The 23,986-nt window shown below is 37.6% G+C and overlaps 1 protein-coding gene across 3 annotated transcripts in view; it reads right to left on the reverse strand.

Moving 5' to 3' along the window:
• Positions 1-23,986, reverse strand: part of LOC128246565 (D-glucuronyl C5-epimerase-like) — a 92,131-nt gene that overhangs the window by 59,126 nt on the left and 9,019 nt on the right. Inside the window, exons 1-2 of one of the 3 annotated variants that reach the window (XM_052964827.1) lie at positions 17,262-17,280; positions 11,398-11,487 (exon numbers count right to left, since the gene is read on the reverse strand). The gene's annotated coding sequence lies outside the window, so the exon portion shown is untranslated. Of the gene's footprint in view, positions 1-11,397; positions 11,488-12,514; positions 12,672-17,261; positions 17,281-23,986 lie in introns of those variants that run through there. The other 2 variants (XM_052964826.1, XM_052964824.1) reach the window with 2 other exon arrangements.

Genomic DNA, 23,986 nt, shown 5'->3' on the forward strand with positions numbered 1-23,986 from the left:
CATGATACTCATTATTATGTGGATAAACCATGATACTCATTATAGTGTGGATAAACCACGATACTCATGATAATTTTATCCATTTTACTTTTAATAATGTGGATTATAAAATGATGATGACATCGACATAATTTAAAGATATCAAGCCAATAAGTTTTGACTGTACATACAAGTATCCTCTTTATGAAATAATCTGATTTCAAAGAAAATGTCTGGCCAGTCCAAGTGGGATGGCATATCAGGAACACTGTCACAAAGAAATGACTGCCAGAGACATGTTCGGCATACAAAGGCACCATTAGTTCTGCCTGGTAGTCTCCAGGGCACTGTTACTCCTACCACATTAACTTCAGACCGATTGAAGTACATGGATACAAAGTCTCTTAAGAAATTAAAATATTTCTCCGCTGTAAACATCATAATCTGCCTGCCTACCTGATGAAGTATTTTATCTAATCCACTACCCAGTTGTATCATATAGCAAGTTACAAAAAAATGAATCAGACATTATAGAAGACATTTTTTGTTATAATTACAATGCAGAATGTTATATTTGACACAAAAACAAATAAAATAATCAGACTAGGTCAAGGGCCTGATGAACCTTGTTTGGAATTAATTGGAGCACACAATTAACAATAGCGAAAAAATCGGCAAAACTCTGTCATGAAAACACTTAAAAAATCACGAATTGCTGTAGCAATACATCGATCCGAGATGCCAAGATAAGCTCCGCCCCCTTAGATATTGTTACTACGCGCTCCAAGCGTAAATTCAAAATGGCGGCTCTCGCTGCTACGAAAGCATCAAAATCCGATTCTCTTGCGAAGATTCCTGACAATATATCAGTTAAATATTTACCAGATAAAGCCAAATTATAGGGAAAGGTCTTAGAAAAGGGATTAAATTACTTTCTACAAGGTTTTATTCATGACATTAAAGTTTTGGAAGAGGAAAGTATCTGCCATGTTTACGCGAGATGCTGGCCTTCAATGAGAAAAAAACGACAAGCCTCATATGTTAAGTGTCAATGTGGAGAAGGATTCCATACGATATAGGTATTGCTCATGAAAGGCAGGGTATGTGGATTTCCAAATGTATTTAAAAAAAAAAATTATACAGTAGCTTTATTCTTAAATATACATTGTGTAATATAAGCACTTTTGGATCGCCTTGTCTTTTACATCTCATGCCGTAATACGGAAAACGAAAAAAAATATTTGCAAGTCGTCGAGTAGAGAAAGAAGTAATATACTATATGTTGTATTTCAATTTATTGGTTTTCATATTTCTAGTTATACTGCCTTGTTTTAGACATTTAACATCTGGAAAGTCAAATGATACTTCACGGGTCAGTGTAGGATAAACACATGCCAATTTCACAGCATGATATCATGCTTTTGTTTTGACAACTTCTGTCAACAATCTCTGTTTTCATGTTTTTATAGATTGAGCGGTCATTGTTCACACATGGTTGGCTTAATCAAGTCACTTCAGGAACTCAATTTGTACAACTTCACCCATGTTCCTGATCAACAAAGTTACACAAGTATTCCCCAACAATGGAATGTGCCAAAGGGATCAAAGATCAAGCCAGTTAGAGTGAACCAAGTCATAGTAGCACAGTCGGAAAAGGAAACCTGTCCTTTGCCAGATGGATATACACACCAAGTTTACAAATTTTAAATTTAATTAAATAAATGAACTACAAACACACAGTTCACTTTACAATGCTTTATTCCAAACATAAATAAACTAACAGTTATTCAATTATATCAAAGAAGCAGAAATAAAATCATATGATTCCTGTATAATATTTAAACAAATTTTAACTCTTGCTTCTTTGAGCAGAAATATATCGACATTTAAAGTTTGTTTATATTCCCACCAGTTGCTTTAAAATCTGAATTTCACAACACTTTGATGAAAGTGCAAACTGTAATTCTTCAACTTGGACTTCTTTTTGTGACAACTGTTCTTTTAGGGAAGCATTCTGAGCGGTAAATGCAAACATATCCAAAGGTGATGTCCCTGAAAATAAATACATAATAAATTTTACATTTAAGACAAGATGTTTAAAACTGACTCCTACCATTTCTCAAGAGTGTGGGAATACCTCTGATTGAAATGCAGCACCAATTGATTTACCGAAAGAGTTCACACCATTAAATTACCACACAACCTGTGAAGACCGAAGTAAAACAGAACTGACAACAAGATCACAGGCATTGTTAGAGTGTTGGTTTCACTTACATGGACATTCGGTCTGTGTTTCTACTCCTTGTACAGTGTCTGCAGGATCCTGGACCAGCTTTTCTCTGAAAGAAATTGTTGTAATGTTGATATAATTATATGCAAATTCACACACAAAAAAACTGAATAATTTCCGTGTAATAATGTTCTCTTCAGTTCTTTTGAGTGTTCTGTTCTGTAACATACCAAATACTTGTATTAAAATATATGTAACTATAATGCTGTTGTTTGGTATTGAAAAAGGAACAGTGGCATTTTAAAAATGAGTAGAAGTCTTCAAAATAATACAGTCTCAGTTTTGCAATTTATCCTACATGGTACATGTTATTCAATCTTTCGCGCACTCCATAAAGATAAATAAAACTCTAACGTACAGGCATGTGATATCTTGTATAAAATGCATACACTTGCATTTTGTGTATAAATGCTGCCATAAGTTTCCTTTCCAAGTGACCGCTTTGTGTGGAGTTTTCTTGAAGATGTTATTCTCCAGCCATCAGCTGATAATGGGTCAGGATACTCTTTAGATGGTCCATTTCCTCCATGAAAGTGCTTAAATATGCATAATAGTAAAATATAATTAGTGTGACAACGACTCCACAATGCCAGTCAGTAACATATTAAACAATAAAACAGTAGTTTTAACTTGACACAGTCTTTACCTGATGGAAACTGTTTAAGGTTTCAACTAGCATGATCATGGAAGTCAATATTTAGGACACAAGAAAGTAAACAAAATAAACATTTGCAGAATTCAGAATTTTAATTGAAATGATTGTATTTTGATCGTTTTACGATAAAACCAAATTTGAATTTACTAACCTTCGAGCAGACATCTTCGTGCTGGTTTATCCTGTTAACATTCAGTTTCTCGTGTGGCCGTCCACAGGCTTTAATCCAGCATTTGCACTTTTCAATGTCGGATTATAGGTAGGAAATCGTTTAAATCAGCCTCCATTTAGTCCCTCCGGATACCTTTCATCCGCATAACATATTCCCCATTCGCATCGTTTAACCATTTTCACAAATAAGTCTTAAAACTTCAATAAAATGTCCGGTTGTCAACAGTTATCGCTGCTGTGAGTGTGGGTAAAGATGGCGGACGGGACTCGGTGAATAATATGCAGCTTTCTCATTGGTCAATAATGATTAGTCTGATTGACAGGTCGGATCGATGTATATCGTTTCATAACGGCGTTAGAGCCAAATGTGCAACGTAATACCACTTTTCTGCCACCCCTGTTATACCAAGATGCCTTCATTGTTCTCCTGATGTGCCAATGCTGACCGGAGCTATAGCTGGGTGATATCATTGTTCTCCTGATGTGCCAATGCTGACCGGAGCTATAGCTGGGTGATACCATTGTTCCCCTGATGTGCCAATGCTGACCGGAGCTATAGCTGGGTGATATCATTGTTCTCCTGATGTGCCAATGCTGACCGGAGCTAAAGCTGGGTGATACCATTGTTCCCCTGATGTGCCAATGCTGACCGGAGCTATAGCTGGGTGATACCATTGTTCCCCTGATGTGCCAATGCTGACCGGAGCTATAGCTGGGTGATATCATTGTTCTCCTGATGTGCCAATGCTGACCGGAGCTATAGCTGGGTGATACCATTGTTCTCCTGATGTGCCAATGCTGACTGGAGCTATAGCTGGGTGATACCATTGTTCTCCTGATGTGCCAATGCTGACTGGAGCTATAGCTGGGTGATACCATTGTTCTCCTGATGTGCCAATGCTGACCGGAGCTATAGCTGGGTGATATCATTGTTCTCCTGATGTGCCAATGCTGACCGGAGCTATAGCTGGGTGATATCATTGTTCTCCTGATGTGCCAATGCTGACCAGAGCTATAGCTGGGTGATATCATTGTTCTCCTGATGTGCCAATGCTGACCGGAGCTATAGCTGGGTGATACCATTGTTCTCCTGATGTGCCAATGCTGACCGGAGCTATAGCTGGGTGATATCATTGTTCTCCTGATGTGCCAATGCTGACCGGAGCTAAAGCTGGGTGATACCATTGTTCTCCTGATGTGCCAATGCTGACCGGAGCTAAAGCTGGGTGATACCATTGTTCCCCTGATGTGCCAATGCTGACCGGAGCTATAGCTGGGTGATACCATTGTTCCCCTGATGTGCCAATGCTGACCGGAGCTAAAGCTGGGTGATATCATTGTTCTCCTGATGTGCCAATGCTGACCGGAGCTATAGCTGGGTGATACCATTGTTCTCCTGATGTGCCAATGCTGACCGGAGCTATAGCTGGGTGATACCATTGTGCTGCTGTTGTAGTACCCATGTTCAGTATAAGTACAAAGTAGTGCAGTATCAAATCGGAGCTTGTTTTATATATCTGTTCTGTTTCTACTTGTGTATACCCGAGAGCCTTTCAACTGTATCAACTGGTAGAACTAAAGTACATTTTTCGTTTCTGATATATAAAACAAACTGTCTTCTATAAAACCTTATGAAAGTATTTCAGGTGGCAATAAGAAATATTTTTTATATCTTTTTGGAGGGATTAGATATCAGATATTGGAAATGTTGCACAAAGACTTCTATCTTTTAACATAAGCCATCTTACTTAGGGAATCAAATTAAAGCACAGCTATCAGATTTTGTGAAGATCCATGCACACCTCTGTAACTGTCTCATTTCCTCATAACACTCAAGCAGCTGCACATTTATTTTTATACTTTTTAACTGGAGCTGTTCCAGGAAAGTGCAATTGCTTTCAATGCAGCCATATATTGAATGCCTATATCATGCGAGAGTGGATTAAGGAGCATGCCAGCTTTCTTTAAACACAAGAGCTGTCACATTATGTGACGAATGCCCCCGATTGTGACATTGACCTTTGAACAATGTCAGTACATAAGAAAGGGAAGAAAATAGCAATGAAATGTCCATTATGTCTAACCAATATGGCTGGAGCATTTGCTATAACATGTGGCATTATGTCTAACCAATATGGCTGGTGGCCTTGCAAGACCACATGACATTATGTCTAACCAATATGGCTGGTGGCTGGTGGCCTTGCAAGACCACATGACACCATGTCTAACCAATATGGCTGGTGGCCTTGCAAGACCACATGACACTATGTCTAACCAATATGGCTGGTGGCCTTGCAAGACCACATGACATTATCTCTAACCAATATGGCTGGTGGCCTTGCAAGACCACATGACACTATGTCTAACCAATATAGCTGATGCATTTGCAAGACCATGGCATTATGTCTGTGCCATAGAATTGAAACTCATCTGTGCTTGACAACAATACAGCGTGGGTCTTGCAAATGCAACATTGCCTTTAGGTGTCAAATACATACGGCAAGTTATTTCAAATTGCCTCTGAACATAAAGATAGTTAACAAACACTTAGCGTGACCTTAACCTCAGAGGTAGGGACATGGGTCTTGCATGCAACACGTCATCTTGATATGTCGAAAACATGTGGCCAGTTATTTTAAAATATGTCTATACTAGAGAAAGGTACAGCCAGGACACAACCAACTATACTCTATGTCCTTTTATGCAGCATTCCATAGTAAACAAACACTAAGTGTGACCTTGACCTTTTAGGTAGGGACAAAGGTCTTGCACGCTACGTGTCGCCTTTGTATGTCTTACACATGTGGCATGTTATTTTAAAATCTGTCTGTACAAGAAAAAGCTACATCAACCACCTAGTATATACTCTTTGTCTTTATATGCAACGTTCCATAGCATTCGAACACTAAGTGTGACCTTGATCTTAGAGGTAGGGCCACAGGTCTTGCACGCGACACATCATCTTGGTATGTCAAATACATGTGGCAAGGCATTTTAAAATCTGTACAAACATGAGAAAGTTACAGCCCAGACAAAACCACCTACACTTTATGCCCTTATATGCAACATTCCATAGTATTCAAACACTTAGTGTAACCTTAAACTCAAAGGTAGGAACACAGGTCTTGTAGGCAACATCTCATCTTTGTATGCCGAACACATGTGGCAATTAATTAGGTTATTTTAAAATCTGTCAATACAAGAGAAAGTTACAGCCTGAACACGAAAAGTTGAGTCAGCCACACAGAAGGACCGACTTTGCATACTTAATATGCCCACCTTCAGGGGCATAAAAAAAATCCTGTATTAGTGTTTTAGCAAGGAATTAAAAAGGGCAAGGTGGGCAAGAAAAAGGGCAGGGTGGGCCAAAATAGGGGCATGGTGCTTTCTTAAATGGGAAAACAATGTGCACAATATTAGCTTTGTATTGTTGTAAAAGGACCATGTACCTTATCAAAGTACATGCATGTTCATGCACACATTGTGGTAATATCCCTACAGAATACTCTTAATTCTTCTTTCTTGTTCATTTTCACTTCAGACACTTTCTTAACTATTTTCGGGTTGTTGTCAACAGGGCTCTCACAAGGCTGATTTTTTGGGGAGAAGTCACTTCTCCCACCAGTCAAATTAGGGAGAAGCTAAGTGGAAAGACTTTAAGGAGAAGAGATACTTATCGTAAAACCTGAGATAAATATTGTGCCATGCCACAAAACTTTAAATTCACATATACTTTGATTGCTTTTACTAGATGGAATGTTAAAAGCGTACTTGTCTAGAGTCTCCTTTTTGCAATGTATAGTTTACCTCAAAAAGCGTCTAAAATAAAAACAAAGACATTTAAAAAAATACCATTTGAAACAATCAGAATGGCCTTATATATGAGCTGTTAAAAACATTTAAGTGCAGGGGGCAAACCTTGTTTTCGTACGATCAGGATAGGGTACGAATGTCACATTCAGCTATGCTGTTTTTTACTTGTCTTTGGTTAAATAAATTTCAATATGCTGACATTTTAAAACAAAATGACATTTAAAATCTCTATCCTTCATGAAAAACTCACTAAAACTTAATAATAGAACTAGAAAATCAAGAAATAAACTCCAAAAAATGTTATGACAAAATGGCGGTGACTCGCTGAATCTTCTACTTTAAACCATTGTACAAATGAGGAAAATACTGTAAGTAAACGCTATATAAAGCAAATAAAAAAGTTTTGAGATTACAAAACAAATTTTCATTATGAACATTCAACACAAAAACTATCAAATATTGGTCATGAAGTTTTGAGTATTTGATTTTCTTTAAGCGCCACTGTCTGTTTTTCAATGACCGTCTGCTTCAAACGAAACAATGTTCTAAAAAGTGTGCCTTGTTTTTACGCTGCAAGTATCAATTGTTTACTAATGCTTGACAACATTTTTCATCAATTCTTCGCTTTTTCTATAGCAATTTAACAAACTTTTAATCATTTGACCAGTGTCTTCTCTGATTGGTTAACATGGGACGTTTCGATAATTGGATGATAGACGACACAATTAAGTGATTAGGAGATTACCGATTATAAATGGCTTAATTAATTAAATTTGTAACAACATCAGCATCAAAGATCGACATTTAGAGGTACAACTTCGATGTCTCAGACAATGTGTCATAATGAACAGCAATTAGCACCCAGATTATAAGCGTGAATTACCGTTAATCAGACCCGCGGTGATGACGGTGGTGTGCCTTAGCATGCACTGATCTATGACAGATTAGGAAATGGCGACATTGACCAATGAAATACTTTTAGGGCGTAACTTTGTGATAAACAACGATCTGAATGGCCAGAAGGGCGCAAGGGGGCGGGAAAAATATGACAGGGCGTGTAAAAAGGGGCAACGGGGCGGGGTCAAAAAAGGGCAGGGCGGGCTGCCCTTCCATTCCGCTGTAGCGAAAGCACTATGTATGAAACCTATTTGTAGTCTACGCATTGTGTTTAGGTGCTCATCTCTTTTAATCCATGGCAACTAAGGTCTTGGGTTGGATCTCCAGCAAGGCAGCTGAAAGTTCTATATTTCTGGTGATTTATACCATAAAAAGTGAATTTCTAATAGACAAATTAGCAGAACTTCCTTAACTAAATAACACGTTTATGCCTGTTATGTGTACTTATGTTCCAAGCAGGAAGCCTTTGGTGGTAATTTGTTCATTTAGAAATGGTAATTTGCCTCTACAAATTTAAAAAGTACAGGCAACAATAATGACATAAGTAATAATTTAATTACAGTCAATCTTCATTAGGAATCATATGCACTCCAACCCCACCCTTGTTACCCCTACCCGCCTCTACCCACACACTGATCCCACCTCACCCTTGTAATCCCAAGCCATCCCCATCCAGCCCTAACCACACACTCCCACCCCAACTTTTGTAACCCCTACCCACACACTCCTACGCCCACCCTTGTTTTCATTTCAAACTCCTACCCCACTACTGTAGCCCCAACATCCACCCACCCACCAACTACTTCCCCCACCCTTGTAATCCCCACTCACCCCCACCCACACCCTTGTAATCCCCACTCAACCCCACCCAAACCTTTGTAATCCCCACTCAACCACACACCACCAACCCCACTCTTGCAATCACCACTCACCCCCACACTCCTTTCCCCACCCTTGTTATCCCCACTCACCCACACACTCCACCCCCATCCTTGTTATCCCCACTATCCCCCAATCCACCTCCCCCACCTTGTAATCCCCACTCACCCACACACTCCACCCCCACTCACCCAAACACTCCACCCCCACCCTTGTAATCCCCACTCACCCACACACTCCAACCCCCACCCTTGTAATCACCACTCACCCACACACTCCTACCACCACCCTTGCAATCACCACTCACCCACTCATCCCAACCCCCACCCTTGTAATCCTCACTCACCCACACACTCCAACCCAACCCTTGTAATCCCCACTCACCCACACACTCCATCCCCACTCTTGTAATCCCCACTCACCCACACACTCCATCCCAACCCTTAAAATCCCCACTCACCCACACACTCCACCCCCACCCTTGCAATCACCACTCACCCACACACTCAATCCCCACCCTTGTAATCCCCACTCACTCCCACTCCGACCCTTGTAATCCCCACTTACCCACACACTCCACCCCACCCTTGTAATCTTACACTAACCCACACACTCCATCCGCACCCTTGTAATCCCCACTCACCCACACACTCCAACCCCACCTTTATAATCCCCACTCACCTATGCACGCCTACCCCCACCCTTGCAATCACCACTCACCCACATCCTCCACCCCCATCCTTGTAATCCCCACTCACCCACACACTCCACCCCCACCCTTGTAATCACCACTCATGCACCCACACACTCCACCCCACCCTTGTAATCCCCACTCACCCACACACTCCTACCCCAACCCTTGCAATCACCACTCACCCACATACTCCACCCCCACCCTTGTAATCCCCACTCACCCACATACTCCACCCCACCCTTGTAATCACTACTCATGCACCAACACACTCCACCCCCACCCTTGTAATCACCACTCATGCACCAACACACTCCACCCCCACCCTTGTAATCACCACTCATGCACCCACACACTCCACCCCTACCCTTGTAATCCCCACTCACCCCTACCCCAACCCCTGCAATCACCACTCACCCACATACTCCACCCCCACCCTTGTAATCCCCACTCACCCACATACTTCACCCCACCCTTGTAATCACCACTCATGCACCCACACACTCCACCCCCACCCTTGTAATCCCCACTCACCCACACACTCCTACCCCAACCCTTGTAATCCCCACTCAACCACACACTCCACCCCCACCCTTGTAATACCCACTCACCCACTTATCCCCATCCTAACCCTTGTAATCCCCACTCCCCCACTCATCCCCACCCCCACCCTTGTTGCCACTTTTTTAATCTGATTAGTCATGTTACCAGTATATTCGACAAAAAATCAATCATCCTCTTTGAGAATACTTTTTAGTTTATGGATTTGATACATCACAAATCCTGATTCAGTCATTAAAATTGAAACATTAAAACCAACATCATGTCAGTAAAACAATAATGATGCAGGATCAAAATTGAATTGAAGCAAATTTTAGGCCCATTAATTGGTTTATTTTATTTGCAGCCCAACATTAATAAACCACAAAAGTTTATTTACACATCATTTTTTATTCCCTTGACATGCTGACATTAAAATTCAATCTTTATTTGACAATCAAGGTATTTCCCATATATTGCGCTTTAAACATGGGGGTCAAGTTTTATAATTCAAGACAGTATTTAAATACCATGGACTTACAAAATACAAGTCTTTAACAAAACCCCTTAAAAACATCATTAAACACAACTAAAAAAAGCAAACAATTGGATACTTCAGTGAAATAGAACAAGAATAGCCTTTAATTTGAATTTCTTAGAGGCATTTCAAGGAGGAAAGGTGATAGCAACTTTTAGGGCAGTCACAAAGAACTGCTAATACAATTGTTACTTGAGTAAATTTGTCCACAGTCAATAAAGCAAAAGACTGCAAAGAATGTTCTCAAGTTAGCCCTATAATCACAGAGTAAAACAAGATAGCAAATATTTGCCAGAATTGGAACTGGAATTTACACTTGCAAGTTTATTATATTAAGGCCTAAGATCCAATTAGTTCTATTCACAAAATAACTTCACTCTACATTATTTTTCATGCTTGAATTTCTCATTTTATTTTGTAAATTATTGTTTTGCTGTTCTTCAAATGTTGCTTGCAGAGTTAAACAATTTAAATGTGCATAAAAAACATTTAAACAAACAACAGTAACATCCTTTATTTAATTGCATTTATTAAATAGGCAATTTGTTATTTAAATTACGGATGTAAATTCACCATGAAACAATTTAAACATGTTTCATTGTGGCTATAACACACTCCAATGCCTTTAATGGAATGCTGGTATCCTTATTATAAATTGTTTTCAGATTTAAAATTGGGAACTCAACTGTCTGCCACAATTATGTAACTAGGGGCTCTGATTTTGTGATTTCAGTTATTGTCACCGTGAAATCCATTTGTGCTGATTTCAATTAAAGACAAAAAGTATTAATTATTTAATACACAATATACCAAAACATCATGGTTAGCATTCACGAATTGCTTTGCTGTTTTCACTAGATTTAAAAAACAAAAAAACTTTGTGATTACCCTACCCAGCCTTTTGAGACAGAATGATGTCCATCCATTCAATTAAGAAGTCTTACCGTTATTCAAGTCATGATGGAATCTGCATTATCACACACCACTGTCCTTCAAGCTATCCTTCATCTTCTCTCAGTCTCCATCCGTTCAATCTGAAAAAAAAGATTATTAAAAAAAAATCATTTATGTCCTTATCAAATTGTATGCAAACAGAACCACAACATGGCATATTAATCAATTATTGACTTTATATTGTCTGAGGTTGTCATTACAAAAGACTTTAGAATGAAGGTGACATTCAAATTATTACTGCACAAAGACACGGCCTCTAAACGCCAGCTCCACCACTTTACGGTGGTGCAAAGAAAAAGAGCTGTCGACACTTCCGTGGTGGAGCTGTCTGCCCTATGTTTACATGAACAAACATGAGTATGATTTATATTTTATTTGATAATTTCATTTAACGGGCATATTTCGAAAATCGGAGAATGTGGTACCGTGTAAGAACACTTCTACTGCAGGCTGGTTACTATTTCGTTTCAATAATGTGCAAACTGTGGTGCCAGGAGCTTTTCTCCCGAATCGGACTTGTGCATATTTTGAGATCTGATTGCATAGCAAGTACATTTCGGTGCTTACACACCCTGTAAGAACATTCTCACGCATGCAAAAATAACTGTTATGTATAGTACTTATACCGGAACACAACAAAACTGATAAGTACTTCTTAAAAAGGAAAAATGCACATATTTATAAAAGTGGTGGCGCTGTTGCCCTAGTGGTCGCGCTATCGAGTATGTTTTGCGCTTGAAGTAATATAACAAGTTAACCCTTTTGGAATGAATACAACAGTTGCTATGATTATCATTCATTGAACATTACGCTGGTTATGCATACTTCTTGCGGAAACAAAACTCTACGCGAACTACCTTAACCTTACTGAAAACTATTTCGAAAACAAATGGCTAGGTGCTGTTAATTTTACCATACCTTACACGACAGCTCTTTTTCTTTGCACCACCGTAAAGTGGTGGAGCTGGCATTTAGAGGCCGTGAAAGAGTAAAGAAAATGATGGTTCCTAATAGCTTCGTTAGTTACTTGACACATTCTAGAACTTACATTTAATACTTTCTTTCAAAAATATCCATAAATCTCATATATTACCCCTAATTACCCACCTCAAGCTATTTATCTTCACAGCAAAAAACAATTATAAACTCCAAGTTTTCCTATTTTCCCCGAAATTCCATTATATCATTTAAAACATTTCTCTTAGTCTAAGATTTTCAGAAAGAAAACATAGAAAACTTAGTTGAGCCCATCCTATTTTTCACTACATGTAAATCCCATCATACTCTCTAAAGCTGCTATTAACACGGAGATGCACATTCTTTCAAAAAAAACTCTGTAACTAATTTGAAACCATGCTTGAAATTGCTTATTTAACTCGCAGGTATGACAGTTCGCATACACTTGGATGGAAGCACAATTGTTACTTTTTGCATCTCACTGGCATGACGCCACCAGTTCCGCACAATCATAGTCTCTGACAGTCTGTACTTTGAGGATTGCCAACAAAATATTGAGGACTCAAGGTTGCAACCAGAAACAAAACAATGAAACACTCAACAGTTTCATAAAGCAATTAAGGGTTACATGATATCATTTGCACAGATGTATTTCATCAGTGTGTTTTTTCACACAGCAACAGCCTTTGATGGGAGCGTGCAGTTTCCAAAAAATTGTCTACTATTACAGAATTCCTGAGATACTTTTGCCCAATAGTAGAATAAATGATATAAGGGCCCTTTCTCCAAACCCTCAGGTAAACTGCGATAAATGTGCATATTTCTATGATAATTCCTCATTCAGAATTTACTATTAAAATAATGCATTTATGGAATATATTAATTACAGTCTGACAAAAAGATTGTAACCGTGTATTTATAAAAAAAAGCTGAAATCGCAAAAATATTAAACGATTGGTGAATGCCAAAAGATTTACTTTGATCCACTTAATCGTCCCATAACGTAGAAATATCGTGTTTTCTGCACCGTTCTTTCAATTTAAACTCGGTATCCTTCATAAGAACCATTGTTTGCGACATTTATTAATCCTTTTTGGTATATTTAAACAATTATAATATTTGTGGTAAATCTTATTTGGGAGTAAGAGTGCATCTTTAAAGAATTATAAAAGACTTTAAACAATACAACACTAATTATTCTAAAGCAAAACCCCCATTTATACTGTTAATCGCTATAAACACGTCAATCAGAGCTAAGTGTTCCTGCACTCTATTTTGTTTATCTGTGTATTGCATCTGTATATTTGGCCCTGATGTCATGGTCCTCTTACACTAATTCCAACAATACCACACCACACTCCCTTGAAATCAATTTGTTTAATTTGTAACTCTAAGCTATACAATCATATTATTCCCTAAAAACATCCATAGCAGAATAACTACCCATCACTTTCAAACTTGTTCTAATCAGACTGCTAATTAATGCTGTCAGACTAACTGCTTGGAAAGTGCACATATGTTTAAAAATTGTTATAAGAAGAACTCAAAAACTACAGCCCATTAAGAACAGCGCCATCACAGGAAGATATTTTGTATTATATGAATTTGTGAAAAACAGCAACTTTAAAAAAACGAGAAAAACAGCCATGTAGAACATAAACATTCACCTCTGTTTTTCTCTGGAGCAAGAGGCATAACTTATGGGCCTGACTTCACATGTGCATATCGTAAATAGCTACATAAATTCAAAGTTTCAAGTGACTATCTTAGAACTATTTTGAAACATGGCCAAGGTAAGTGCTGTCAATGCTACCTCAAGGCTTTGACAATAGTTCAACATTATATATGTCTTGTAACGGACAAGCTAAAAACTGTTTCCTTTGTGAAATGTACTACACTTCTCTTAAGTCTTTCAGTTATAAAATTTGTTTTAGCTAAACTGATTTAAAGCTTTTGTTAGTTCAAGATATTTGATGGAAAATTAACATTACAATAAGCAGAAAATGTTAAAACTTGATCATTTCTATGGGAGTTAAAATCAAGTAAGCCTCCTACAATGACCAAATCCCCCTTTTCAACCAAGTATGTCATCCTCTGAGTTCGAAATTTTCTGCTTAATTTCCCATTGGCTATGCTTACATATGCTCCATTCAAGACATCTTTACAGCATCTCAGTTAGGCCGTGAATTGCCAGGGTGAACTGCAAGGCGCGTGCCAACAATGCAGTAAAGCCATTCAATATGATTTACACATGAATACACTACCACTACTGAGGGTCTTTGCTCATGCCATGTCCGCATGAATGCGCCGCTTGTTAGTGGTGCTTGTATCCTAGTCAACCATGATCTCTCAACATTTGTGAAAAGAGCACAATACTATGTAAGCATTCTTGGACCACTGCATGACAATTCTGTTTTCACTTCTAGGGCAACATACCATTGAACTTCACTTACACATGACCTAAGAAATGGCATTACAATAACAAAACAAACAAAAAAGTGATGCAATTTTTTTTTAACATCAAGTTGGCGCAATAAAATCAGAAGAAAAACATGCATGTAGATAACCAAAAAAAGGTCATTATTTAAATAATACATGTTGGGTATACATATGTACGAAGGACATTATGGTTGATAATATTGTTACAATAGTTTAAGCCAGGAATTATAGATATTCTGGTTTTCCCAAGCTAATCCTCCGGTGCAAACAAAATTATACCAAAAATATACACACGTTACTTCAGAAACAATATAGTCAGTCAATGGTCTAATACATGAATTTCAATAGCATGAAATTTACCTTTTATTTGTACCAGCATGTTATATAAATTCTGGGCATTATATATTGTATTTGTTTTTGTAAACACATTTTACTCTTATGAGTAAACCGAACGGGGGATAAAAAATACTAAACATTAAGATGGAATTATCTGGAATTCATTCTTTCAAATGACATTTTCAAACTCAAACTCGCTTTTTTGCTGCTCTCCAAGGGAGATTACTGCATAGGAGTTTTAGAAACATAAAGGATATTGTAATAGTACTGTGTAACCTTCATCTACTTTGGGGGAAAGTTGGTATTTAAAATCAAAATTTTCAAAAAAATGATAATCAGGGCTATTATAATTTAAGGTTTCATTATCAATTAAAGAGTAAATTTTTATAAATTATAAAACACATTAAACTTCACATTTTATCGTGCAACTTAGAAAATATCAAAAGGATTGTTCTGCAATTTATGAACTCGTCTCTCAGTTGGAGCAATATCTTGAGTAATATCAAATATAGTCAGCGCACATCTGGACGTCGACTTATAACACTACATAAGTTAGTTCTTTTTTGTGTTACACAAATGAAAACGTGGTAAGAAAAAACAATACCCGTACATGCATAACCTAACATTAAGTTTTGGTTAGAAAGCATGAACACCTCACACCCATCACTGAACCATGGTGCCAAATCATAATCTAAAACCATTGATATGAATAGTTCTACTGTATTGTTCCTGGCTCTTACTCAGGGAAGAATAAAGTTTTACACTTAATTGATGCACAAAAGAAATAGAGTGGTCAACAGCTCTGAATGTTGACTGGGGAAAACCAGCATTTGAATATGACTTTCTTGTTGGAGTGGTCAACATCTCCAAATAATGCCTGGGAAAACCAGCATTTGTATATGACTTTCTTGTTGGAGTGGTCAACATCTCCTAATAATAACTGGGGAAAACCAGCATTTGTATATGACTCTCATGTTGGAGAGGTCAATATCTCCAAATAATGACTGGGAAAACCAGCATTTGTATATGACTTTCTTGTTGGAGAGGTCAACATCTCCAAATAATAACTGGGGAAAACCAGCATTTGTATATGACTCTCATGTTGGAATGGTCAACAGTTTCGAATAATGACTTGGTAAACCAGCATTTATATATGGCTTTCTTGTTGGAGTGGTCAATATCTCCAAATAATACCTGGGGAAAACCAGCATTTATATATGGCTTTCTTGTTGGAGTGGTCAATATCTCCAAATAATAACTTGGGAAAACCAGCATTTGTATATGGCTTTCTTGTTGAAGTGGTCAATATCTCCAAATAATAACTGGGGAAAACCAGCATTTGTATATGGCTTTCTTGTTGAAGTGGTCAATATCTCCAAATAATAACTGGGGAAAACCAGCATTTGTATATGACTTTCTTGTTGGAGTGGTCAATATCTCCAAATAATAACTGGGGAAAACCAGCATTTGTATATGACTCTCATGTTGGAGAGGTCAATATCTCCAAATAATGACTGGGAAAACCAGCATTTGTATATGACTTTCTTGTTGGAGAGGTCAATATCTTCAAATAATGACTTGGAAAACCAGCATTTATATATGGCTTTCTTGTTGGAGTGGTCAACATCTCCAAATAATGACTGGGAAAACCAGCATTTGTATATGACTTTCTTGTTGGAGTGGTCAACAGCTTCAAATAATGACTGGGAAAGCAGCATTTGTATATAACATTCTTGTTGGAGTGGTCAACAGCTTCAAATAATGACTGGGAAAGCAGCATTTGTATATGACATTCAAATAATGACTTGGGAAACCAGCATTTGTATATGACTTTCAAATAATGACTGGGAAAACCAGCATTTGTATGTATGACTTTCAAATAATGACTTGGGAAACTAGCATTTGTATATGACTTTCTTGTTAGAGAGGTCAACATCTCAGAATAATGACTGGGAAACCAGCATTTGTATATGACTTTCTTGTAAGAGAGGTCAACATCTCAGAATGATGACTGGGAAAGAAGCATTTGTATATGACTTTCTTGTAAGAGAGGTCAACATCTTCAAATAATGACTGGGAAAACCAGCATTTGTATATGACAAATTCTTTATATCACTGTCACCTTTAGACCACTGTGTAAATCAGGTGCAGTTCAATCCACATACAGGCGTAGATCACTCCACACACAGTTATAGTACACTCCACACACAGGTGTAGTACATTCCACATGCAGGTGTAGTACACTCCACGCACAGGTGTAGTACACTCCACGCACAGGCAACAGGCGTAGTACATTCCACACACAGGTGTAGTACATGCCACACTCAGGTGTTATAAACTCCACACACTGGTGTAGAACACTCAACACACAGGTGCAGTACACTCCACACAAACATGTGTAGCACACTCCACACACACAGGTGTAGCACACTCCACACACAGGTGCAGAACACTTAACACACACAGGTGTAGTACACTCCACAAACAGGTGAAGAACACTCAACACACACAGGTGAAGTATACTCTACACACAGGTGCAGAACACTCAACACACAGGTGCAGAACACTCCACATACAGGTGTAGCACACTCCACACACATAGGTGTAGTACATTCCACACACAGGTGTAGTACACTCCACACACACACAGGTGTTGTACACTCCACACACAGGTGCAGAACACTCAACACACACAGGTGTAGTACACTTAACACACACATGTGTAGTACATTCCACATACAGGTATAGTACACTCCACACACAGGCGCAGAACACTACACACACAGGTGTAGCACACTTAACACACACAGGTGTAGTACATTCCACATACAGGTATAGTACACTCCACACACAGGTGCAGAACACTCCACACACACAGGTGTAGTTCACCCCACACACAGGTGCAGAATACTCCACACACACAGGTGCAGTACATTCCACACACAGGTGTAGTACACTCCACACACAGGTGTAGTACACTCCACACATGGGTGTAGTACACAAGTGTAGTACACTCCACATACAGGTGTAGTACACTCCACACACAGGTATAGTACACTCCACACACAGGTGTAGTACACTCCACACACAGGTATAGTACACTCCACACACAGGTGTAGTACAGTCAACAAACGGGTGTAGTACACTCCACACACAGGTGTAGTACAATCCACACACAGGTGTAGTACACTCCACACACAGGTGTAGTACACTCCACACACAGGTGTAGTACACTCCACACAGTTGTTAAACTTTTATAATAAAAGCTATGACCATATCAATATGGAAAATGATGTCATACAGCTTCACATAACAGACAGTCACAACAAGGAGAATATTGGATGTTTGTATCATTTGAGATATATGATTTACAGTTTAAACCTACATGTTAAGGCATGAAAAACACTTTATAAAAGTTGGCATACAATTCTACTTTCAAGTTGATATATTAAGAGCAATAAGTATATGATATTGTTTATTTTGAGGTGTTTTATGGAAATAAAACGTTAACGCTCACCTTACAGCGTCAAAAATGATTTTAACCATTTAATAGTTACTGTATGTTTGCTAATAACTCTTAGTATAAAAACATTTTAACCACTTAAAATGCAAAACTTGCAAACATATTATACATTATTTTACTTGTGAAGTTCGGCTAGACACATTTCATAACACCAATGGCAGTGTCAAATCATTAAAATAACAAGCTAAAGAAAATGGCATACTCTTTCTCTAAGACAAATCAATTAAATTCCAATGACTGGGTAAAGAAAGTGAAAACTCAGGATGGCTTCTCAGTGTTCTCAATAAGAACCGGCTGCCAGCCAAAATGGACGGTTCAAATGGCAATAGGGCCGGTTCAAATTCGGAAAACTAAATGAATTTTCAGTAGAATAAGTAGAAGCTGGTCGTTTACTTTACTATTTGAGACAGTTCAACCGAAACTTATTGAGAACCCTGGCTTCTGGTATTTGCCAGCAGCACAATCAAAGTTAAATGCGTTGTTATCTCATTTGATTTTGAAATAAACAGTCGACATATAAACAGCAAAGTTAAAAGAATGACAAAGAGGACAACTTCTCCACTTCATTATGATACAATGGCAAGAGTTATCTGACTTGACACTAAAACCAGTGACTGTAGAATACAACATCAAGACATTCGCTAAATATACTTAGTCATATTCAGTACCCTGCCGTTTTTTTCTCAAAGAATACTTCTTAATGGATACTCAGAGTAACTAAAGGATGCTTGAGGCAAGACATTTTTATATATATATATATATATGACCTGAATATTGAAGACTGCTGGGCTGGAGGAAAGATTGCCCAGCAGTTTTCTACAGTAATCCTATTACTTCCAGTTGAAATGCTCAAGTAATCACTCTTAACCTGATTTTGCTCACAAATAATGCATAGAAAAACAGCTTGAAATCGAAATCATGCCATTGAATACAGTTTGCCTTATTACCATTTTCAATTACTAAATACTTTGAAGCATTAGGACATTCTTACATTTCTGTATTTTGTATAGAAGCCATTTACATCACTTGGGTTGCTTACAATACGGATGCTTGCAAAAGGAAAGCACACAATTCATAAAGCAGGCCAGCTTTTCATTATATCCCAACAGTAATCATATGCATACATTTATGGTGTGACCAAAGTCTTATATATGTATCAACTTCATTCCACATAGAGAATTCTTTAATAAAACATAAATACAAACATACAACTTACCATGTAATACAAAAGAAATCTGATATAAGCAAACTCCATAAAATTTTAGTTCACTTGCCTCTAGTCTTTTGTATAAAGAAACATTCGTATAGTATAACACACAAGGATTATGATGTCATTGTTTATTTCAATAATCCAGGGATCTGATTGGGTTTAAGCGCGATGTCATTTAACAACAGTTAGGCCAGAGTTTTTTTATTTTTCGTTTTACGGGAGCGCCGTACCTATTATTGCAAAACCCAAATAAGAAAAAGATTCCAATTCCTAACTTTATTTTTATTTTTTTCGCCACCCGTTTCTTCGATATCCAATAGAAAATTAAATTCAGTGTTATTTAACCTAACGCTAATTTCACAACAACAAACAATTATCGCGCACAATTTCCAAGATGGCGGAAGCGGGCGTGTATTGCTTATACTGTTTACTGAAATATGTTTCTTTCATTGTTTTGTGATATCACATGCATATTATATGCCATGAGGAAAATAAAACTTGAAACTTACTTATTATCATCATCTTAGCGCTTGTAAGGAATATGGCTGCCTTTTACGAAATTTTAAAGTGGATTTAGTTTGAAGACTGATATAGTACAAACTGTACTGTTGTTCATAAAATCGTGGCGTTTGTCATTTTGTGATATCGGAACATAATTTTTTTAATCTTTATATCGAAGCATAAAATCACTTAAATATTTCTGTGTGTAGACCTGTTTACACGGGGACACACAGAAAATTGGAATTTGCTGTACAGTTTCCGAATACAGAAAAAGACGAGAATTTGACATTGGATTTGGCTTGTTTGTCTAAAAGACAATAAAGTTATACCAACATATTGCATACCATTTTAAAGGGCATTGACTCCTCTTTTCATGTCACCCATTTTAAAATGGATTGTTTGTATGTTGATTAAGAAACTTAAGAAAACTGGACTCGACCGTGAAATCTGGGAAGTTTGAGTTACATACCTTGTTTCTTTCTTGTATATCAGACATTAAACTTCCTCAGATGTGTTGTTTATCTCATAATATACCCAAAATGATATTAATCAACATTTTAGACACAAACAATGAGCCAGATGTCTTTGGTTTCGCCAGTGCAACATTGACTATTAAAAACACTACAAAAGTGTACAAGCACATATTAAAATCATGCACATATATATACAAAATTGATTTAATTATCATCATGTGAAAATGACAGCTTGTTTTGCCTTTAAAGTACAGACTATTGTTGCATCATTTAATCGATTAACGGTTATTTGCAAATATTAAGGTCCTGAGTGAGAATTTTTTATATTTATATGTTAAATCTGCTTTAGGAAGTCAGGATTTTTTCTACTAAACGTTGTTTTTCATATATATCCAATATGGCTGCCGCTGTTTCGGCTACAGCGGGGTTGGCCATTTCTCGGCCACCGGCCAAATGTCAGGTAGTAAGTTGGCTGTTTTCTTGGCCAAATATGGGCCGCTCTGTTTAGACACCGGCCAGAAAACGACCTTGCCTATTTTCAGCCAGTTTATGGCCAAATCCATGGAAATTGCCGGGAGATGGCATTCTTGTTTAGGTGTTCATTGAGACAAGCCGCATTTTTAGTTTTCTTTAATTATTTTAATAACTTTGGATTTTTGGCGAAAAGTTTGATAATTTTACAAAGATTTAAAATGAATAACATTTAATGCTGCGGCTGTCCTTTTATTTTCTACAAACTTGGAACATTTTGGCATTAATTCTTGTTAAGAAAAACATAACTTAGATAGTATTTAATTTGAGAAATTTTGGACTTTCTGAAAGTATGGACACTACAAATATATTTGAAGAAGTTGTAATTTTATTTCACCAAATAAAATAACTTGAAATGATCGAGCCGCATTCTTTCTGAAACCTGACGATGCCCTCTAACAGCTGTGGCGCAACACTATTATACAACAGGCAGTATGGAGTACAAAACAAGTGTGCACAACTTCAAAACATGCATTGTATAAAAAATTCAAAAAAAAAAAGAAAAAAATATGGAAAATCCTTACTGATATTCGACAAAAATGATTGGCTATAATTTTATACAGCTCATATTTCGTTGATACTCAGCTGCAGAAGATTTCATTATATTTTTCTCTTGATGAGTAATTAATTCAATGAAAATATAAGGATTTATCACCTTATTTCGTACATTTATGCTGTACAAACATAGGCGGGCACCCTCGCAAATTTCCCAAGAATCACTAAGCACCCTTTATAAAATATTTTCACATAGCCTCCTATGCATGAACACAAATAAAAGGCTCACAAGGCATGCATCAAATAATTGCTTTAAATATTATTAATTATAATATCAGATTTACCCAAATCCCCTTTTTATATTTTGAAAGCTTTATCTTACCAGTACATTAATGGACATAGAATTCACCATAGAACTCCCACAAAGGCAGGACTGGCATTGTTGATACAAGAGATCAGCCATGTGAAGATGAAAATAGCCATAGAGCTAACAGAGCAGACAAAAGCATTAATTAACACCAGAGACCAAGATCTATATAGTCTACTTTTAATGGAGATCTGTTCATCTCTGGCACACAACTTCAGGCTAAAACATCAATGTCAAGTTACTTATGTTGCTCACTATACATGACTTCACTGTTTGTTCTGTATTCATAATTAAAGAAAACCTAATGGACAGTATACACAGCTCTTTTTGGTAAATATTTGTACATAAACCCAAAGTTTACTTGACTAGCCAAATTAGTGGTGGTCATCCCCAGAGATGTAAACATGATCTTTCCTTACTGTACTGTAATAGAATGGAAAGTGTCACATTTCAATTCAGTCTTGACATCAGTCTTACACCAGTCTAACTGACTGTGTTGACACCAGTCTTACACCAGTCTAACTGACTGTGTTGACACCAGTCTTACACCAGTCTAACTGACTGTGTTGACACCAGTCTTACACCAGTCTAACTGACTGTGTTGACACCAGTCTTACACCAGTCTAACTGACTGTGTTGACACCAGTCTTACACCAGTCTAACTGACTGCAGGGGTTTTCTTAAGCGGACGCCCGCTTGCCAGCGCCGGGTTAAAATCGCCGCCGGCAAGTGATTTTCCAAAGCAGGTAGCCCGCCGGGCAAGTGAGCTTTCGTAGTGAACGCTTTCCGGTAGTTTTATTTTATTTTTCTTTCGGTTAAAATATTTCCTAACAAGCATAAGTTAAACCAATTTTGATTGGTTATTGGAGTTTAAAAAGCCAATCAAATGAATCGTAACGTATAGCGTTCGTCAGCCTTGACAAGATGGCGGACGGAGACAAACGGGCCGAAACTGAACACTTTTTTCTCAATTTTCTCTAAAAGTAAACAAAAACCTAAGCCGAAAACTACCGATAATGAAAGAAAAAGATAGTAGAAAGAGAATCTTTCAATCTTCCTGGTTAAACGAATTTAAATGGTTAGAATACGAAAATCATCTCATGAAATGTAAAGTTTGTACGAAATATGATGATGTTGGTTCTTTTGTTACGGGTTCAAACTTCTTTCGAAAACACTCTTTAAAGGCTCATGAAGAATCGCAAGGTCATTGTAAAAATGAAATGATAGAAAATGCACAAAATCGACCAGAAGTGACAGTGAGGCTATGGCTGGATGATGCTCGTTTGAAAATAAAATGTAGCAGTTAAGATCTGTTAAATGTTATTCTTTGTGTTTATTAATAAATATCATTGCCTTTAATACAGATTGACTAAAATGGTATACATATAAACATTTGCAAAGATCGGGCAACAAAATTTCACAGGGGGCAAGTAGATGTTCAAATTGACTTGCCCCCGGGGCAAGTGAAAGTCAAATCATTAGGAAAACCCCTGTGACTGTGTTGACACCAGTCTTACACCAGTCTAACTGACTGTGTTGAAACCAGTCTTACACCAGTCTAACTGACTGTGTTGACACCAGTCTAACTGACTGTGTTGACATCAGTCTTACACCAGTCTAACTGACTGTGTTGACATCAGTCTTACACCAGTCTAACTGACTGTGTTGACACTAGTCTAACTGACTGTGTTGACACCAGTCTTACACCAGTCTAACTGACTGTGTTGACATCAGTCTTACACCAGTC

This window comes from Mya arenaria, chromosome 9 (genome assembly GCF_026914265.1).
Source record: "Mya arenaria isolate MELC-2E11 chromosome 9, ASM2691426v1".
NCBI classification, from domain to species: Eukaryota; Metazoa; Mollusca; class Bivalvia; order Myida; family Myidae; genus Mya; species Mya arenaria.